Source organism: Cuculus canorus, chromosome 4 (genome assembly GCF_017976375.1).
Source record: "Cuculus canorus isolate bCucCan1 chromosome 4, bCucCan1.pri, whole genome shotgun sequence".
In the NCBI taxonomy this organism is placed as follows: Eukaryota; Metazoa; Chordata; class Aves; order Cuculiformes; family Cuculidae; genus Cuculus; species Cuculus canorus.
The window spans coordinates 7,459,563-7,477,171 of record NC_071404.1 but is presented as its reverse complement, the minus strand read 5'-3'; positions in this window follow the sequence as shown (position 1 = coordinate 7,477,171).

Genomic DNA, 17,609 nt, shown 5'->3' with positions numbered 1-17,609 from the left:
CCCCTCACAGAATCCTTTGGTTGGAAAAGACCTTTGAGATCATGGAGCTCAGCCGTACCTGTGCACGGCTAAACCACATCCCTGAGCATCTCCTATGTCTGTCAGTTAAACACCTCCAGGGATGGGGACTCCACCACCTCCCTGCGCAGCCTCTGCCAGTGCCCGAGAACCGTTTCAGTGAAGAAATTTTGCCTGATGTCCAATCTAAACTTCCTCTGGTACAACTTGAGGCCGTTCCCTCCCATCTTACCACTTTGGAGAAGAGACACCCAGCTCTTCACAACCTCCTTTCAGGCAGTTGTAGACAGTGATAAGGTCTCCCCTCAGCCTCCTCTTCTTTAGGATAAACTCCAGTTCCCTCAGCCGCTCCTCATAACCCTTGTTCTCCAGCCCCTTCACCAGCTCCATTGCTCTTCTCTGGACACGCTCCAGCCCCTCAATGTTCTTCTTGTAGTGAGGGGTCCAAAACTGAACACAAGATTCAAGCTCCTTATTTCCTCTCTGCTCATGCAGCCCTTTCACCCTCCCACTGTGGAAAAATCACATCGGTCCCCAAATAACAGCGTTTCAGCTGGTTTTTATTGTGCTTTATACTCCCATGAGTTTGGGTGCGGGAGGGTTTTCAGGCATCTCTGCAGCTGTCTTAGGAAACTGGATTTTCTGAGAAGACTCGCCCAACACTACCACAATAAGGGGGGAAAAAATGTCTGTTTTAGTGGTAGACCCGTGTAAACAGCTCCTTGACTTGCAGAAGGGGAGAGACGACCTTGCCAACCTCCTTGACCATGGGCAAAGAGGTCACCACGAAAAAAAATAGAGCTGGGAAGCCACTGGAGCAGAGTGATAAAGCCTGAGTGCTGGCTGTGGGAAGAATAGAGCTGATGAAGCAAGAAAACAGATTGAAGTCATTACAGATTGTGCTAGCAAGGATTTTCTTTTTTAATATCTGTCTTATTGCTACGCTTATTTCTAAATATCCCCCTAACCTGGGTGATTGCTGCAGAACACAGGAATTCCAGACCTTGGTAGCTGCTAATATGTATAATTCTAATATATATATTATATATATATACAATATATATGATTACAGCACATAACGCAGGAGGGTGGCCACAGCAGGAGAGCCGCGGGATACACTTACTCTTAGACAAGGAGGGATAAAACTAGCCCAGCGGTGTCATTGATAATTAAAATGGAGTAATGTGGTAGAGGTAAGCATCGCTTCCTTACAAGAAGAACACACAAGGAGATCTGAAGACGACCACTATTTTATGATGGCTGTATATGTTCCTTTACTGCAAGGGATGGATGAGCTCATGTCCTGAAGCAGGATGGTTTCGATGCTTTCCAATTCTATTCAAGCTAAATGCAGATGTGCTTTTTATCCATATATTGGTCTTTTCCTCATGTTTCTTGCCAAATTACTCCTCTTAGTCTCTGCAATGGCTATACATCGCTTTGGTGTTCTGTTGGCTGTTTGGTGGTTTGATTTATAGTCAGGGCAGATCATTGATCACTTTTTGCACAATTCAAGAGAAAACATATAAATTTCAGAAAGGAAATCTTTCCTCATCTATTTTTTCAGCCGTTGACATAACCTAGGACAGAATATTTATTTAGGATTAGCTCTTAACTCTAGTCCTCCATAATTGCCAGCAACTGTTCATTGCTTTGGACTTCCAGATGAATCCAGAAGATGCAAATAAAGACCTCAGCTGTACAGCCAGACATGCGTAAGGGTGTCACAAGATCCAGCAGATCGGACTTCTGCCAACAAACAGACAGACTTTGCAAGCAGCCTTGAAGAAGAGCAGCTGCAACAAAGGTGCATTATGTTCATTTCCTGATAAAAAAAAAATGTAGGAGTGATCTCAGTGGATCAGAAATAAAACCCTACAAAATCTGAGAAAAATTGTCATTGTAAGGGAAAAAATGGCATCTCTAAAAAAGAAAAAAAGGAGGAATAGTAGAAAGCATTTCAGAACTTCTTTTCTTCTACTGGGGTGAAAAAGCACTATAAATAAATTCAAATCAGTTTTCAACTGCTATATTTGCTTCTGGAAGTGTGTCACTATGGTAGCTTTGTGTAATGCATTGTGGCAATAAATATGTTTGGATCTGGGAGCTGGCAGAGGTGTGGACCATGCTGCCCTCAGCTCCTGCCGCGTGGTGTGAGCTCTGAAACATCGCTCGCTGTTCTGCGGGGGAGGCAGCGGGTGGATGGCCTGGGGTTCAGATGTGAGAGGTGCGCACAGCAGCATGCACACAGCTCACACCAGCAGCACTGGGAGGGTAGATGGACAGAGAGTCAGCATCTCATCAAACATGACATGAGGATAATTCTAATGATCTCTGAGATTTGTGGTTATAGCCTTAGTGATTCTCGGAGACACTGAGATGTTTAAGCGTAGAGCAAGATATGGAAAGGGGTTTCTGAGTGCATCTGGACACTTCTTTGCTGAGTCAGTGGGGTTAGGCACCAGAATGCTTCTGAAACCCTCGAGACATGTTTATCCTCAATATCTTTGTTTAAGCAAGCCTGCGAGCACCTTCCCCTTTGGCACATGCACCAGCCACTGAAGGAAAATTATTTATTTGGGTCTGGTGATAGATTTGTGCGCATCTCTTGATTTCTAAGTTGATTTTTTAGAACTGCCTTCTTACCCCACCTCTATTATTATTTTATGTGACTAGTGAACTAGTCTCTGGCCATTTCCATAAACTTTACTCCTCTGTAGCAGAACTGGGACCTGGGTGCCTCACATTTTTTGTCAGTGAATAGGAGCAAGCCAATGCTGAATCAGAGACCTCAGGGATCTCAGCTCTGAGCATGATTAAGGCCACACAAGAAAAATGTTTCCAAGTCCTATCATCAATTTTGCCTTCTAAGGAAGAGTATGAATCGTGGACTACGGCTTCCCATGTCCCAGCTGTCCTACTTTGATGGGTTGGATACAGAAAGTTATCACTTTAAAAGGACGCTCCACTTAAGTAAATGATGCTCTCTCCATCTCTCTCTCTCATTACCAGTCTCCCTAATTATTTCTGTGGCACAGCTCTAATGGTTTATTAAGCTTTGTTAAGCTTTAATGTTTATTCTGATTGATGAATGGATTACAGAATAGTGACCCTGCTGTTGTTATGCTTAGACAGTCTTGCTGTAATTAATTCATAGGAGAAGCATTTTCTCAACAGTGCTTTTGTAACTAGGTGTTTGTTGCTAAAAACATAGGCAATTTAAAAATGTTAAGCTTCTCCTGTGTTTAAACATAAATTCTATACCTAGAATAGTGTATATAATGCCACTATGGATCTGTATAAGCAGGACCTGCCCAATTTGCATGGAGGACAAAGGCAAAACCACATGGATATTTGTCATCTTTGTGTCTAATCCCAATCTCCTACCTGGAAGATAGGAGTAACTTCTTCTGTTACTGGCCACGAAAGATGCTTACGGCCAGCACAAAGAAATCAAACAAAGTTCTAGAAACAGTAAAACAGTGTTCTAGAAACAAAGTAATGGAGCTAGGACTCCCACTGTAGAAATCCACACACTCCAGCTATGCAAATAGAGGATCAGTTACCAGAATAATTATGCAGTATGCATATATACCCTTGCCATGAACGGCAGGTGACACCATGACCTGCCCACCTTCTTTCAAACAAAGACAGGATCCCCATCATTATTAATCTCCGTGGTAACATAGTTTCAGGTTTTGAAAGCTAATAACAAAAGTGAATAGTCAAATTTGTTATGTGTTATGTTGTTGGGATGTAAAATACAAAGGCAGGATGAGGTATGCCAGTGGATGAATGATGCTGTATTTTAAAGAAAACTAAGAGAATCTTCTAATTACCAGTAAACTCTGTCAATAAATAAGATAAAGTCTCAGAAATAAATAGGAAAAATGCAGTACTAGGACTGCATCACCAGTGTAACTAAGAAGGAGCAAAGATCAGAGAGCCTGCGGAGTAGGAAATAGAATCATAAGTGTCTTCAATAATTCAAATGTAGGTTGGCTAAATATCGGGGGGGGGGGGGGGGTGATGCTGTGTAGAAACTGTCCATGGCTGCTAGCTGGAAAACAAGAAGAGGAAAAAAAGTCCCTGATTTGGTCCTAAAGACTGTCATAATATTATTGACAAGTAAAGAACCGTGCTGTAGCAGTAACTGTAACATCCTTGCATTCAGCACCCTTGTAGCACCAAGAAAAGCAATAGTATTCTGCTTTCTTTGCAAAAAAGCAGAGTAATACAAAACAAGACAAACCGTTCATTAAAGGAGGGCTAAAAGGAATATGTAAAAGAGTTACATCTTCACAGATGGAATGGAGAGTGTTTAAAGCTGCTGTTCTGGAGGCAGAAGAAATGCACCAGAAAAAGAGAATTTCTAAAAGGAAGGCTGTATACGTAAAAAGTGTGGTAACACAAGACTGTAACCTCTGATGGCTTAAGTATAAAAGCATGATAAGCAGCCAGAAAAAGGAGGTTCAGGGTCAACTTGCAAAAGATATAAGCAGGTCTTTCTCAAATCAGATCAGGAAGCCTGCCAGAGTTTGTCTACTGTGTAAGACAAATTGTTTAAGACGCAGAAGGAACATCTGGAGAAGATACAGCCATAAAAAAATAAAATCTAAATAGAGTTTTGCATTTGTGAATGACATGGATGAACTTGAGTAAACTCCAGTACTGGGAATCTTCTTTAAGGGGAATAATTGGGAAAACGTGTCTCAGATATAAAAGATGAAGGAACACATTAACAAAATTAGCAGTAGCCAGCTGCTAAGACCAGATGGTGTTCAAGAGTTCTCAAACGGCTCAGAGATAAAGTAGTTCAGGCAGTAGTCTTGTTTAATATCTTTGTCAGTGATCTGGATCAGGGGATCGAGTGCACCCTCAGTAAGTTTTCAGACAACAAATTGGATGGGAGTGTCGATCTGCCTGAGGGTAGGAACGCTCTACAGAGCAATCTGGACAGACTGGATCAATGGACTGCGGTCAATTGTATGAGGCCAAGTGCCGAGTCCTGCACTTCAGTCACAACAACCCCGTGCAGTGCTACAGGCTTGGGAAGAGTTGCTGGAAAGCTGCCTGGCAGAAAAGGACCTGGAGGTGTTGGTCCACAGCAGCTGAACATGAGCCAGCAGTGGCCCAGGTGGCCGACAAGACCAAAACATCTTGGTTTGCATCAGAAACAATGTGGCCAGCAGGAGGAGGGAAGTGATCATCCGCCCCATACTTGGTGCTGGTGAGATCAAACCTCAAACATTGTGTTCCCTTTTGGGCCCCTCAGTACAAGGACTTTGAGTTGCTGGAGAGTGCCCAGAGAAGGGCAACGAAGCTGGTGAAGGGTCTAGAGCACAAGTCTTATTAGAGGCAGCTTAGGGAACTGAGGTTGTTTAGCGTGAACAAGAGGAGGCTGAGGGGAGACCTCATCACTCTCTGCAACTACCTGAAAGGAGGTTGCAGGGAGGTGGGCGCTGGTCTCTTCTCCCAAGTAACAAGTGATAGGATGAGAGGAAATGGCCTCAAGTTGCATTAGGGGAGGTTGAGATTGGATATGAGGAAAAATTTCTTTGCTGAAAGAGTGCTCAAATGCTGGAAGGGGCTGCCTAGGAAAGTGGTGGAGTCACCATCCCTGGAAGTGCCATGTAGCCGTGGCATTTGAGGACATGGTTTAGTAGGCACTGTGAGGTTGGGCTGATGGTTGAACTTGATGATCTTAGAGGTTTTTCCCAATCTTAATGATTCTATGATTCTAGGTACTAACTGCTGTCTATATCTTCTCAATTAAAACTACCTCAGCGTCCGGGGAAACTGGAAAGTTGCTTATGTGACACTGTATTTTTGAAAGGATTTCAGAGAAGATTTTGGAAGCTGTAGACCTGGAAGCCTGACAGCCTTACTAAACAAATAAACAGAAATTATGCTAAAGAACAGAAAAGTCTTAATGGGCACATGAAGATGACACATTAGGGTAAGTCATCATGGCTTTTCGTAAAGCAAATTAGTGTCTCACAAATCTATCAGCTTTCTTTGAAGAAGTCAACAAGTTTATGGACCAGGGAAGATTCAATTAAGCATCTATGATAATTTCCGAAAGCACTCAGTAAGATTCCTCCCTGAAGGAAGTAAAAAACCAGGCTGCTAATGGACATGAAACATGGAAAAACAACAGATAGAAGTGTACGTGAATAGCAATTTACAAAATGTGCTGATGATACTAAGCAATTTCAGGATGAGCCTAACTGAGAAAACCTGTGAATTACTTTATGTTACTAACAGATTCAGTGACAAAATGGCAGGTGAAATTAAAATCAGGTAAATATGAAAGGATAACATATAGGAAAACATATCCTAACTTTACATATATACTGAGGAACTTTGAGTTGACTTTTACCACTGAGGAAAAAGTCTTGGGTCTATGAGAGGTGGTTCCGGGAAAAGATCAGCTCAGGGCTCAGCAGTGACCAAAATAGAGACTGAGAACTGATAGGATCATTGTTAAAAGTTGTTAGGAGAGAAAAAAGAAAAAGAATAATTATGCTATTATATAAAACCCTGTTGCACCTGCATCTTGAATTCCCTGTGTAGTTCTAGTATTTCTGTCTCAGAAATAATAATGTGGAAAAGGGAAATTATTAAAAGAAATAATAGAATATCAGAAAAAGTCAGAGGGCTTCCAGGTGGGGCATGGCTAACTCAGCTGGGTCTGTTCAGTCTGCAGTGGAGGGGGTATAGTATCACAGTCCTAGAATCATAGAATCATAGAATGGTTTGCGTTGGAAGGGTCCTTAAAGATCACCCAGTTCCAATTCCCTTGCCATGGGCAGGGACACCTCCCACTAGACCAGGCTGCTCAAAGCCCCATCCAAGCTGGCCTTGAACATTTCCAGGGATGGGGCATCCACAACCTCCCTTGGCAACCTGTTCCAGCGCCTCACCACCCTCGTTGTGAAGAATTTCTTCCTAATGTTCAATCTAAATCTTCCCCCTTCCAATTTAAAGCCATTCCCCGTTGTCCTATCACTATGCCCTTGTATAAAGTCCCTCCCCAGCTTTCTTGTTCACCCCCTTCAGGTACTGGAAGATCACTATAAGATCTCCCCAGAGTCTTCTCTTCTCCAGGTTGAACAACCCCAGCTCTCTCAGCCTGTCCTTGTATGAGAGGTGCTTCATCCCTCTGATCATGTTTGTAGCCTCCTCTGGACCCGTTCCAACAGTTCCATATCCTTCTTACGTTGTCTGTATAAAATCTTCAGTGGTCCAAATAAGGAGTGGGAATCAAGATTGTTCACTAATTTACCAAACACAAGAACATCAACTGAAAGTAGAACTTGGAAGGCTCAAAACAAACAAAAGAAGACAAGGTTTCTATGGTCTTTAGTTAAGAATTAACTAAGAATTAAGAATTCTTTTCGTCGGGGTATTGTAGATAGTGAAACTTTGCGCAAGCTTAAAAAGCAACTGAAGAATCATCAAAGACTCTGGATCTCTGCAAGATCCTGACTAGCAAGTTGCCAGAGATGGGAAGATATTTTATTGAAGTACAGAATGCGTTTGCCCTGTTCTTGCTCTCTTCCTACTTGCATACTATCAATCACTATCAGAAGATGCTGGGCTAGATGGAGCTTTTATCCAGTATCAGGTTTAATGTACTTAAGATTATTTTAACATGGTCAGCCTGAAAATATTACCTCCTAACCCCAGATCACCCAGCTGTTCTAATCTCCACAAACTATTTCAGATCATTAAGTAATTGTGTAGGGTTTCTGCACCTCCTTTTTGTCTTTGCCTTAATTCTTTCACCATTTTGTGTACTTTAGTATTATGTTCAAGCCACGTGAAATTTTGGCACTGCTTGCTATTTTGAAAAAAAAAAATAAATCATCTCCTTAAAAGTCTTTAATGTGTTCTTCCTAGAAGCATTAAAAATAAATTAATGCTTGTAGGTGTTTTGCCTTTTTCACTTCCAGGGCAATGCAAGTTGTCAGTGCAATCCTAAATACAACCTAGTTGGAAGGAGTAATGTTATATGTAGTGTGCTGCTCTAGAGGGAGAAAAAACATTGTATTGTGGAGAAGTCAGTGGTCAAAATGGTGGGATGTAAAGGGGAATTAAAGGGGAACAGCATAGAAATATTCATACCTCTCATTTTAACTGGTGCAGACAGGCTTAGGGCTATTGGAGTACAGAAGTATCAATGCAAATATTTAATTTATAAGGATGATAGACCTGATATGATCTGTGTCCTTCTGAGTTTCTTTTTCCTAGAAGAAAATATTTTCATGCAGTTCCTGTCATTTTAAGTCTATTAATAATTGTACAAAGCCTTAATAGCAGAGATTATAATGTATGTATTAATAATGCATTTGTAGAGAAAAATATATTAATGCTTTCCTAAATGCTCAATTAAGCAATTACGTAATGCCACAAAGCATTAGTAAGAGAGAGCAAGTATAACCTTACATCATTTTACGAGATTGTAAAAGTCTATGAGTTTTTCTAAGACGTCTAAGAGAGAAGAGGATGTGGAGTGGAGAAAAGCATGCAGCCCGCTGCGACAAACAGCCCTGAGAGGCCATCACAAGCTTTCTCCATGTCTCAGCTGGCCCGAAGACGTGCCTTGGCCACAAAACTGCAGACTGCCACTCCTGGAAATATTAAATACGATCACAGCAGCCTCAGCCAAATGGAAGACTATTCCGGCTTCTTTATTCCCTATCTTCTTCCCTTTCCCCAGCCCTCCCAGGTAACATCAATCTTAAAACGGAAACTGAATCAATCTTAAAACACCAAGCCAAAGGAGCAAGTCTGTAGATTAGCTTAGCAAGCTTTCTTCTGAATGGAGGTAAATTTTGCCTTTTTTATTCTAGAATATTACTAATTCCTCTGCAGCTCGTTTAGCAGTTATCTTTAAAGCCCAATAACAATCACTGATACAATGTGCCATTTTTTTTCCTGAATTTGTTTAGGCAAATTAGTAGATTTCTTCAGAGTAAAGCATAAGCACTTATCTCCTGGTGGTTTGAATTCCAGCACTGCGGGTTTGATCAGCCCGTATACTTAGCATATCTGCTGTAACCTTTGGCACATCTCTGAAGCGGGGACCTAAAAAGGAGTTGTTGAGTGGGAAGTATGTACACACCACAGACCACACTCTTTTCATGCCATTCTTTATCAGTTAAGCAAACTCTCAAGTCACCTTGTCTACCATTTTTTAGATAAGCTACTCCGCAGATAAGCTTAAATAACATACATCAGGAACATACAACAATTCAGGCAATTCAGACCTCAGGAGGTCTCTTCTCCCATCTCTTCCTCAAAGCAGGGTCAGCTCTGAGGTCAGACCAGGTTGCTCAATATGTTATCCAGTCAGGGCTTGAAAATCTCCAAGGATGGAGTTTGCACAACCACTCTGGGCAACCTACTACACTGTTTGGGTGTTGTCACAGTAAAAAAGTTCTTAGTTTTTCCCTGTATCCGGTCAGAACCTCTCATGTTTCAACTGATACCCATTGTCTCTTCACTCTCCTACCATAGACTTCAGTGATGAGCCTGGCTCCATCTTCCTGATGACCTCTTCAAAGGTATCAGTGACTGCTAGCAGATGTCCTATGAATCTCTTCTCCAGGCTGGACAAGTTTGCAGTTCCCTCAGTCTCTTCTCATGGGGCATGTGCTTTAAGCCCTCAGCCATGTTGCTGTCCCTTTCCAAATGTCTAATTTAAAGTTCTAGGTAGAGGGTTATAATCAATCCACTGCCTTCAATCCTCTTAATATTGCCCAGGGTGCTTCTGGGCCTTTTTTTGCTTCCAGGGTACACTACTGGCTTATGTGCAGCTTGCTGTCTGCCAGGACCCCGGATCCTTCTCAGCAGTGCTTGTCCCCACTCAGTCATTCCCCAACCCATGTCATTGCCAGTGGTTCTCCCTTCCCTGGTCCAGGGCTTTCCATGTGTCCTTGTCAAATTTCATAAAGTTTTTGTTATCCCATTCCTCCAGCCTGTGTAGATCCTGCCCTTAAGTAAGTGGACTGGTCTCCTCAAGCTGCTATCACCTGCAGGCTTGATGAGAATGCACCCCAAGCTGGTGTCATCTTCAGGCTTGATGAGAGTGCACTCTGTCACCTCTTCCACATCAGGGATAAAGATGTTAAACAGGACAGGTCCCAGGATAGACCCCTGCAGTACTCCACTTTTTAGCAGTCTCCAGCAGGAGTACACCTCGTTAATTATTCTCAGAGCTTGATCATCCAACTAGGTGTTTACCCATCTCATTGCCCACCCCTCCAGACCATGACATGCTAATTCTTGGATACAGGAATTTTGTTGAAGATTCTGCTGAAAGCTTAATAAAGTCAATGACATCTGCTGCTTCCCTTCATCCGCAAATCCAGTCATTTTGTCATAGAAGGGAATCGAGTTGATCAGGCATGATTTACCCTTGGGAAACCCAGATCTTTTCCCTTTTCCAGTGACCTTTTTGAGGTGCCTGGAAATGTGCTCCAGGAGGACAGGCTTCACTGTTTTCCCAGGGTTTGAAGTGAGATGTTCCACCTGTTTTCCCAAAGTTGAATTTTTGGCCTTCTTTGAAAATGATTTTGGCATTTGCCTCTTTCCAGTTGCTGGCATCTTCCACATTTCAAAGATGACAGAGAGTGGCCTTGCAAGGGCATCAGCCAGTTCAGAACCTCTTGTTCCTTCCAGTCTGCAGCCTCCAAGGGCCTCTGGTACAGGGCTATATTCAAGATGAGCCACAGAGCCATGGCAAAAAATACTTAATGTGAGCAGCAGAATGGGAATTTGTTACGGGTAAGGCTAAGATGCCGCAGAAATAGTAAATGGGTAAAACAGAGGACTGCCCTAAGGCTACAGCTGCCAAGCACAAACTCTGTCAGACTGATGTAGAAGATTTAAAGCTGTTGTGAAGGAGAAGGTGCTTATTAGGTTGTTTCCAGGGCTGAGAGAGCTTTTCTTCAGGCAGTGCTAAGATCTGGGGAAATGAGCAGATGTGGAAGTTGTTGATTGCTTTAGTGCATGCATTTCCAGAAGCATTTTTTCCTAATATAAAGTCATCAATTAACCAAGTCTGGGAATAACTTATTTAACTCCTAACAGGGCAGCTGCCGAGTTGCGGTCACGTGTGTAGGGCAGGTCCCAGAGAGGTGCCCTGAAACCAGTCTATGGTTTTGCTTTGGAAAGAGGGGGATTTTTGCTTATGGGAGACATTGAAGGGTGACTATTGACCTCCAACCAACCAAACATTCCCAATCATTTCTGTTTCTGTTGCCATGCACTGTATTTTCTCTGCTCTCTGTAAAAGAGTAATGAGGAGGAGAGAAGAGCTGATTTAACATTACCTGACAGATGCAAGAGCAATTAGCAGAACCCATCAAGGCTTTTCTCAGCCATGGAAAGCATGAAGAGCATATTTCACCAGCAGGTCCAGGGAGGTTATTCTCCCTCTGTACTCAGCACTGGTGAGACCGCATCTCGAGTACTGTGTTCAGTTCTGGGCCCCTCACCACAAGAAGGATGTTGAGGCTCTGGAGCGTGTCCAGAGAAGAGCAACAAAGCTGGTGAGGGGGCTGGAGAACAAGTCTTATGAGGAGCGGCTGAGAGAGCTGGGGTTGTTTAGCCTGGAGAAGAGGAGGCTGAGGGGAGACCTTATTACTCTCTACAACTACCTGAAAGGAGGTTGTGGAGAGGAGGGAGCTGGCCTCTTCTCCCAAGTGACAGGGGACAGGACTAGAGGGAATGGCCTGAAGCTCCGTCAGGGGAGGTTCAGGTTGGATATCAGAAAAAAATTCTTCACAGTAAGAGTCATTGGGTACTGGAACAGGCTGCCCAGGGAGGTGGTCGAGTCGCCTTCCCTGGAGGTGTTTAAGGAACGGGTGGATGAAGTACTTAGGGACATGGTTTAGGGAGTGTTAGGAATGGTTGGACTCGATGATCCAATGGGTCCTTTCCAACCTTGTGATTCTGTGATTCTGTGATATTTTGACTATTTGCCATAGGCAGACAGGGTCCTGCTTTGTGTTATGTTGCGAATAAATAGCCAGTGCCTGGCTGTGTCAGGAGTTCATGCAGGGTTTTCAGGATCTGCTGAGGAACTGTCATTGAAGAGTTTCTTTCACTTCTCTGAACTGCATAACAAATTAAAAAAAGCATCCTCTCTGCAGCACAGTTTTATTTTGCCATAATAGGAAGCAGAGCAGGACAAAACAATTAAAAAGCTTGAAAAATAACAGACGAGATGGAGGCCATGCAGGGACAGAGCAAAACAGTCTTATTTGCCTACCATGGTGATGTGAGGCTGCTCACTGGTGCCCGAAGGGGAAGAATGCAAGCTCTGAGAGCAGGGGGTTATCCAGGCTGCACTGGGTAGTTTTGACATGTCTCACATACTGAGCATAGAAATCCCGCAGTTGATCCTTCCTTCCTTCCTTCCTTCCTTCCTTCCTTCCTTCCTTCCTTCCTTCCTTCCTTCCTTCCTTCCTTCCTTCCTTCCTTCCTTCCTTCCTTCTTTCCTTCCCCCTCTTTGTCTCTCTCTTTTCCCCCATTGTCAGGATCCTATTTTCTTTTGAGGAGTACTCATCAAAAGCAGGCCACTCCAAATCATTGCTAGATTGGGTTATTTTAATTCAACGGCTCACAGAAAAAGAACTTCCTTCCACCTTTTCTCTGTAAATCTGTGTAGATGTCACAACAAGGGCCACTGGGGGCTCATGTTTTGCCTTAATAATACAGAAGCAGGAGGCAGAAGCAGGACTCATCTGCCAGCCTCTCCACTGCAGTCAGACCACCAACTCTTCCTGCATATGGAAGATGTCTTGCCTTGACAGACAAAATAAAGCAGCTCTTCCTAGAAGTGTATGACTGTTAAATCACACGCACTCGCTAATATTGCTGAAGTTGTGCCAGAGAGCAAAAGAGACGCCTGGGCCAAGATAAATCAACACTGAAAACAGAGCAGAGCATTATTTGCCAGCTAGGCTGGTGAGCCAGTTCAAAACCAAGTGCCCTGAGCCAACACATGCTGTTTCTACCCATCCCACTGCTGCCAAATGACTCGCTTAAGATGTGGCATTTCAGGTTGAGAAACAGAAATGATGTGGTTTTGACGCTGTAATAGATTTATAGAGGATTCTTCCTGCAAAAGCGTGTAATGTGAAAACCCAGCTGCAGGATTGCTTGGAGGCATGTTTCTACCTTCTCCATGCTTTCAATAATCAGTGTGTTGTGACATGTCTTTAGTTTGACTTCAGTTTGCACTGTCTATTTTTTCTATTTTTGTTTCCAGTTTGGTTTTACTTCTGTTGGGGAAAAAAAAAGAAAAGGCGTGTTTGAAATGCATGTTGGTTTCTGAACACACTATTTCTTCTGAAAGATCTGTTCCTGAGAGACAGTGGCTAAAGCCTATGAGCTCCTGGCTGTTCAGATGCTGACCTTGTGAACCAGAAATATAAATACCACTCTATAGCCAGGGCAAGAGGAAATAGTGCTGGTCTAGTCTTCACTTTCAAGAGAAGTGAGTGAGAAACCACCAGAATAATTTGTGGGAAGGATGCTATGTTATCAAAACACAATCATGTCATTTCTGCAATGTTCATTATTTAAATTGCTAACACCTTGCTTAATTATTATTTTTAAGCCTTGCATAGTAACACAGGTGTATTCTCCATGAGCTGATAACTACGGGAGCATTGGTGAATATTTAGGATGGACTGCTGTACTCTGTGAGCATGTAGATGTGCTGGCAGTTCACGTTGCCTTGCTTTGCTGCGAGCCTTGTGCCTTCCAGATGGAAGGGAATGTCACCAAGCCTCTTGTAATGCACCAGAAGGGCTGCCCGTTCCTGCCCTGCATCACAGCACCAAGCCTAAGAGTAAGATCAGGGGTTTCCTGTCTTTTCCTTTCCCCCCAACAGTGCTGCAGTGTCATTCCCTTCAGCAGAATTGCTATGTCCCTGCCTGATCCCTTTCTGGTCGTGATCTCTTCTATTCAAACAGCAATTTCCATCCCTCTGGCAGTGCCCACACCGCTCCCTTTCCTGGCAAGCTGAGGCGAGGCAAGACATTTCCTCCTCTGGGATGCAACCCGAGGTTAACCCGAGCCTTTTTTATTTTCAGCTGAGACTTTAACTGGCCAGGAATTTGGGCATCGAGAATGCTAGCAGCAAGAGAGTTCTTTCCAAAACCTATGGGAAGTATTACGGTGGAAGAGACACCGGTTACTTGAATGCTCCTTTACAGACTTTTCTCTCTCCTCTGATTAGAGACCAGTGAACCCTTTCTTAGCCCTAAAGTTAGTTTTTATAAAGACTTCCCTTTTTAGGTGGAGGGCAGTGTTCAAAGCTGCAAGCACAGCAGCCAGTGCCACAGAGCTAAGGCACGGCAGCATCGCTGCGGCGGTGGCGTTGGTACCGCAGCGCAAATGGTGCCAGAGCTGCTGGATGACACTGCAGTTCTTCCTCTGCTAGTGGTTTTCATTCACTTGTCAAGAGGTTTCCTGACACCACAGAAAGCAAGGCAGCAGGCAGCAAGCTTTTTCAGTAGGACTTCGGAGACGTCACTCTGGCCTGGTGGTGTAATCCCTTACAAAGACTATAACTGCTTTAATGAAGGTTATGAACTTTACTGTTTGCTTGGTTTTCCTTTTCACAGAGGCATCCTACCAGGAAAAGCCACAAATATTTTAGTATAAACATGCTCACATCATTCTAATTTATTTCCCTCCCCAAATGGAAATGCACTTATATCACTATTAAATGCTTTCTACTTTGAAGTTTACTAGTTTAAAAGCATTAGAGAGAAAGCAATGCATTAACAAGCGTGAGGGTGAAGTGGCTTCAGAGGAAATGCAGCATTTGCATATTATCCTCATTTTCTGTTCCATAATGAATAACAAGCACTAAAGAAGTGCCACCGCTGTGGCCATAGGGGCCAGGCTCAGACTTTTAGCTTGTGTAGTGAAAAAGATGTTTTATTTTGGCTGAAAGGTCAGTGGGATCACTCTCCCAGAGCGTTTGCTGGAGTACCTTCTCCCAGCAGTAACTGCACTTGCTGTGGTTGTTGACAAATGTTTCTGCCATAGACTATAGTGAAAAGCCCCTGTGAAAGTCATTGCAAATGTCTCCTCTGATGTGAGGAGCTGTTTGATGGAGTCATGGATGATTCTAGAGCTCGTACTTATAGAGTGGGATCTCCTCACTCTGCTGCACATCTTGCTACATGAAGGAGGGGGAATCCTGCCTTAAACTTGCCTATTTCTCTTTGCTGCTGCAAAAGAAAGCCCAGAATGTCTGGCTCAAATATCCACATTGCTGTGGGAGGCCTGGAGGTTGAGTCAGATGAACCTCAGGGGAAAGCAGCATCAAATTTCAGATAACTATGTCAGGCAAGCAGATACACAGACCTTGCCTTAAGCAAGGTTGAACAATATTAAAAGAGTAGAGGGGGGGAAAAATGGGAAAAAAAGGCTCATTTAAATAGGCATTACAGCCTCTGATGGATAGTAACAGGGATCTGCAGAACAAGAGGTGAAAGAGAGCGATGTCTCAGATGGCTCATGCATGCATGTGGCTGTGAGTCACCTATTTGCAGCTTTTTTTTTCAGTTGCAGCAGCAAGCAGAAGTATAAAAATTAATCTGAGTTCGCAGGGAGTAGCATGTTTGCAAACCACACAGAAGAGCCATAGAATATGGCTATTTAAATCAAATTAGAGTTATAAATTTTGCTGATAATGTAATTGTATTCTCTGGTAATTATATTCATATCTATATTCTTCTGATTACTTACTCTGTATTGGGCAGAGTTAGTGTTTTATTGCTTCTGATAAGAGATATGAAGAGTAGGGTGGATAACTCTCCTGGAAAATGAGGTCTTCCACTTTCTTTTAAAGCAGTTTTATTACTACTTTATTAGTGGTAAGAAGTCAAGAGCTCAATTTACTTGCCACAGCTACCTTTACTTACCACTAGCCAAAAACTAGCCTTTAATACATCAGAAAAGCTTCTAAAAAGTCAGCTGAAGATGCAATCTAATAGAACATAGGCACCTTTAGTGCTTCCTGTCTTTGGAAATGACACAATTTGACATTCCTCATGTGTGGAGATAAAGGTGGGATGAAGAGATTTTGGTCTATTAGTTCTAGAAGTCTCAGGTCACGATAGCTTCTCACCACCATCTTCGTAAACACCCTGTGTACCCAGGCACGTAAAGAGTGTTGTTGTTGATACACATCTTGTTTTAGCACCTCAGAGCAACAACTTCATTTTCATTTTAACCCCGCATGACTACAATTTGTACTGCAGTAAATCTGCCATAGCTTTTAATTGGACAAAGGTCATTAAAAAAAAGAAAAGAAAAAAAGAAAAATCAACTTATCCTTTTTAAGCCCCTTTTTCACCAGTAACACGCTAAAAATGATGGTTTCGCGTGTCCTTTTACCTGGCATTTGTCCAGCCATTCTGTAGCAAATTGTGACAGAATCAGCATCTTGCTCTTCCAGCCAGCTGGAAATAAAAAATATTCGTACCCACAAGCTCAGCTGCCAGGCCAGTTTGACATCTGGTGTCAAAGATCATTTCACTGTTCTACACTTGGTTTTACCTGGTGCTCATTGTACAGCTGGTCAGGGCCCTCCCTGCTCCCCATTTTGAGGGCATGTAAGATGTTGCATCCCCAGAGCAGTGCGGCTCCTTGTGAAATGCAGTTGGTTTTTTTCGGTCCCCCAACCGTTATTGTGGTTTCTATGAAAATAATACAAAAAATAACTCAAGAAACAACCTTATCTTTATCATTAAAGAAAGAGTTTACTTTGTTCAGACCTGCCAGGTTGGGCACACGGAGTTCCGTGATGTTTAATTTCTGGCTTACCTGCGGCCACTTTTTAAGTCTCTGGCAGCACTGGAAGAATGCGTGTAGAGACTTCTGTATACATCTGAGACAAAAAAAATCCCACCTTCCTGGGGATATTTACTTCCTCATCACAGCTTGGCAGCCTCCTTCTGGTTTTACTGCTGTGTTCACATCTCTTGCATTAATCACGCTGCTTCCCAGCCTGCACAGTGCAATTCGATTTGGGCTGCACAGACCACCATGCGAGCCTGGCCGTGTTCTGCTAGCTTTCTGGATGTGCCTTCTGGCCTTCAGCCTGCTTTATTCATCGTGCTATAGAAGAAATGCAGAACATAGGTCAGGCAGAAAGTGTTTGCTTTCTCTTGCTTCCATGCTTTGGCTGTAGACCCAGGTGCATGGAGCAACCAGTCTTGCAGTCACAGCCTTGCTCCTTAAATCCTCTTTCTCCAAGTTGTGTTTCTGCAACTATTGCAGCAGCAGCAGAGTGACTCGCTGCCATCTCTCTGTCCCCGGTTCGTTTTATTCAAAAATGAGAACAATGCTCCACCAGAAGCTGTTTCCTCTGTCCCAGGACCTTGTTCAACTGACTGTGTAGTGACCCGGCACTGCTCCTGATACCAGAGTAGACCAATGCTTATCCTTATCCCCAGCAGTGCCACAGTTTGTTAAAGGGACTGCTGACTCTCAACATCCCCTAACACTGCCTCCCAAATCACCTTCTTCCCACATGATTTCTAGCCCGTTCT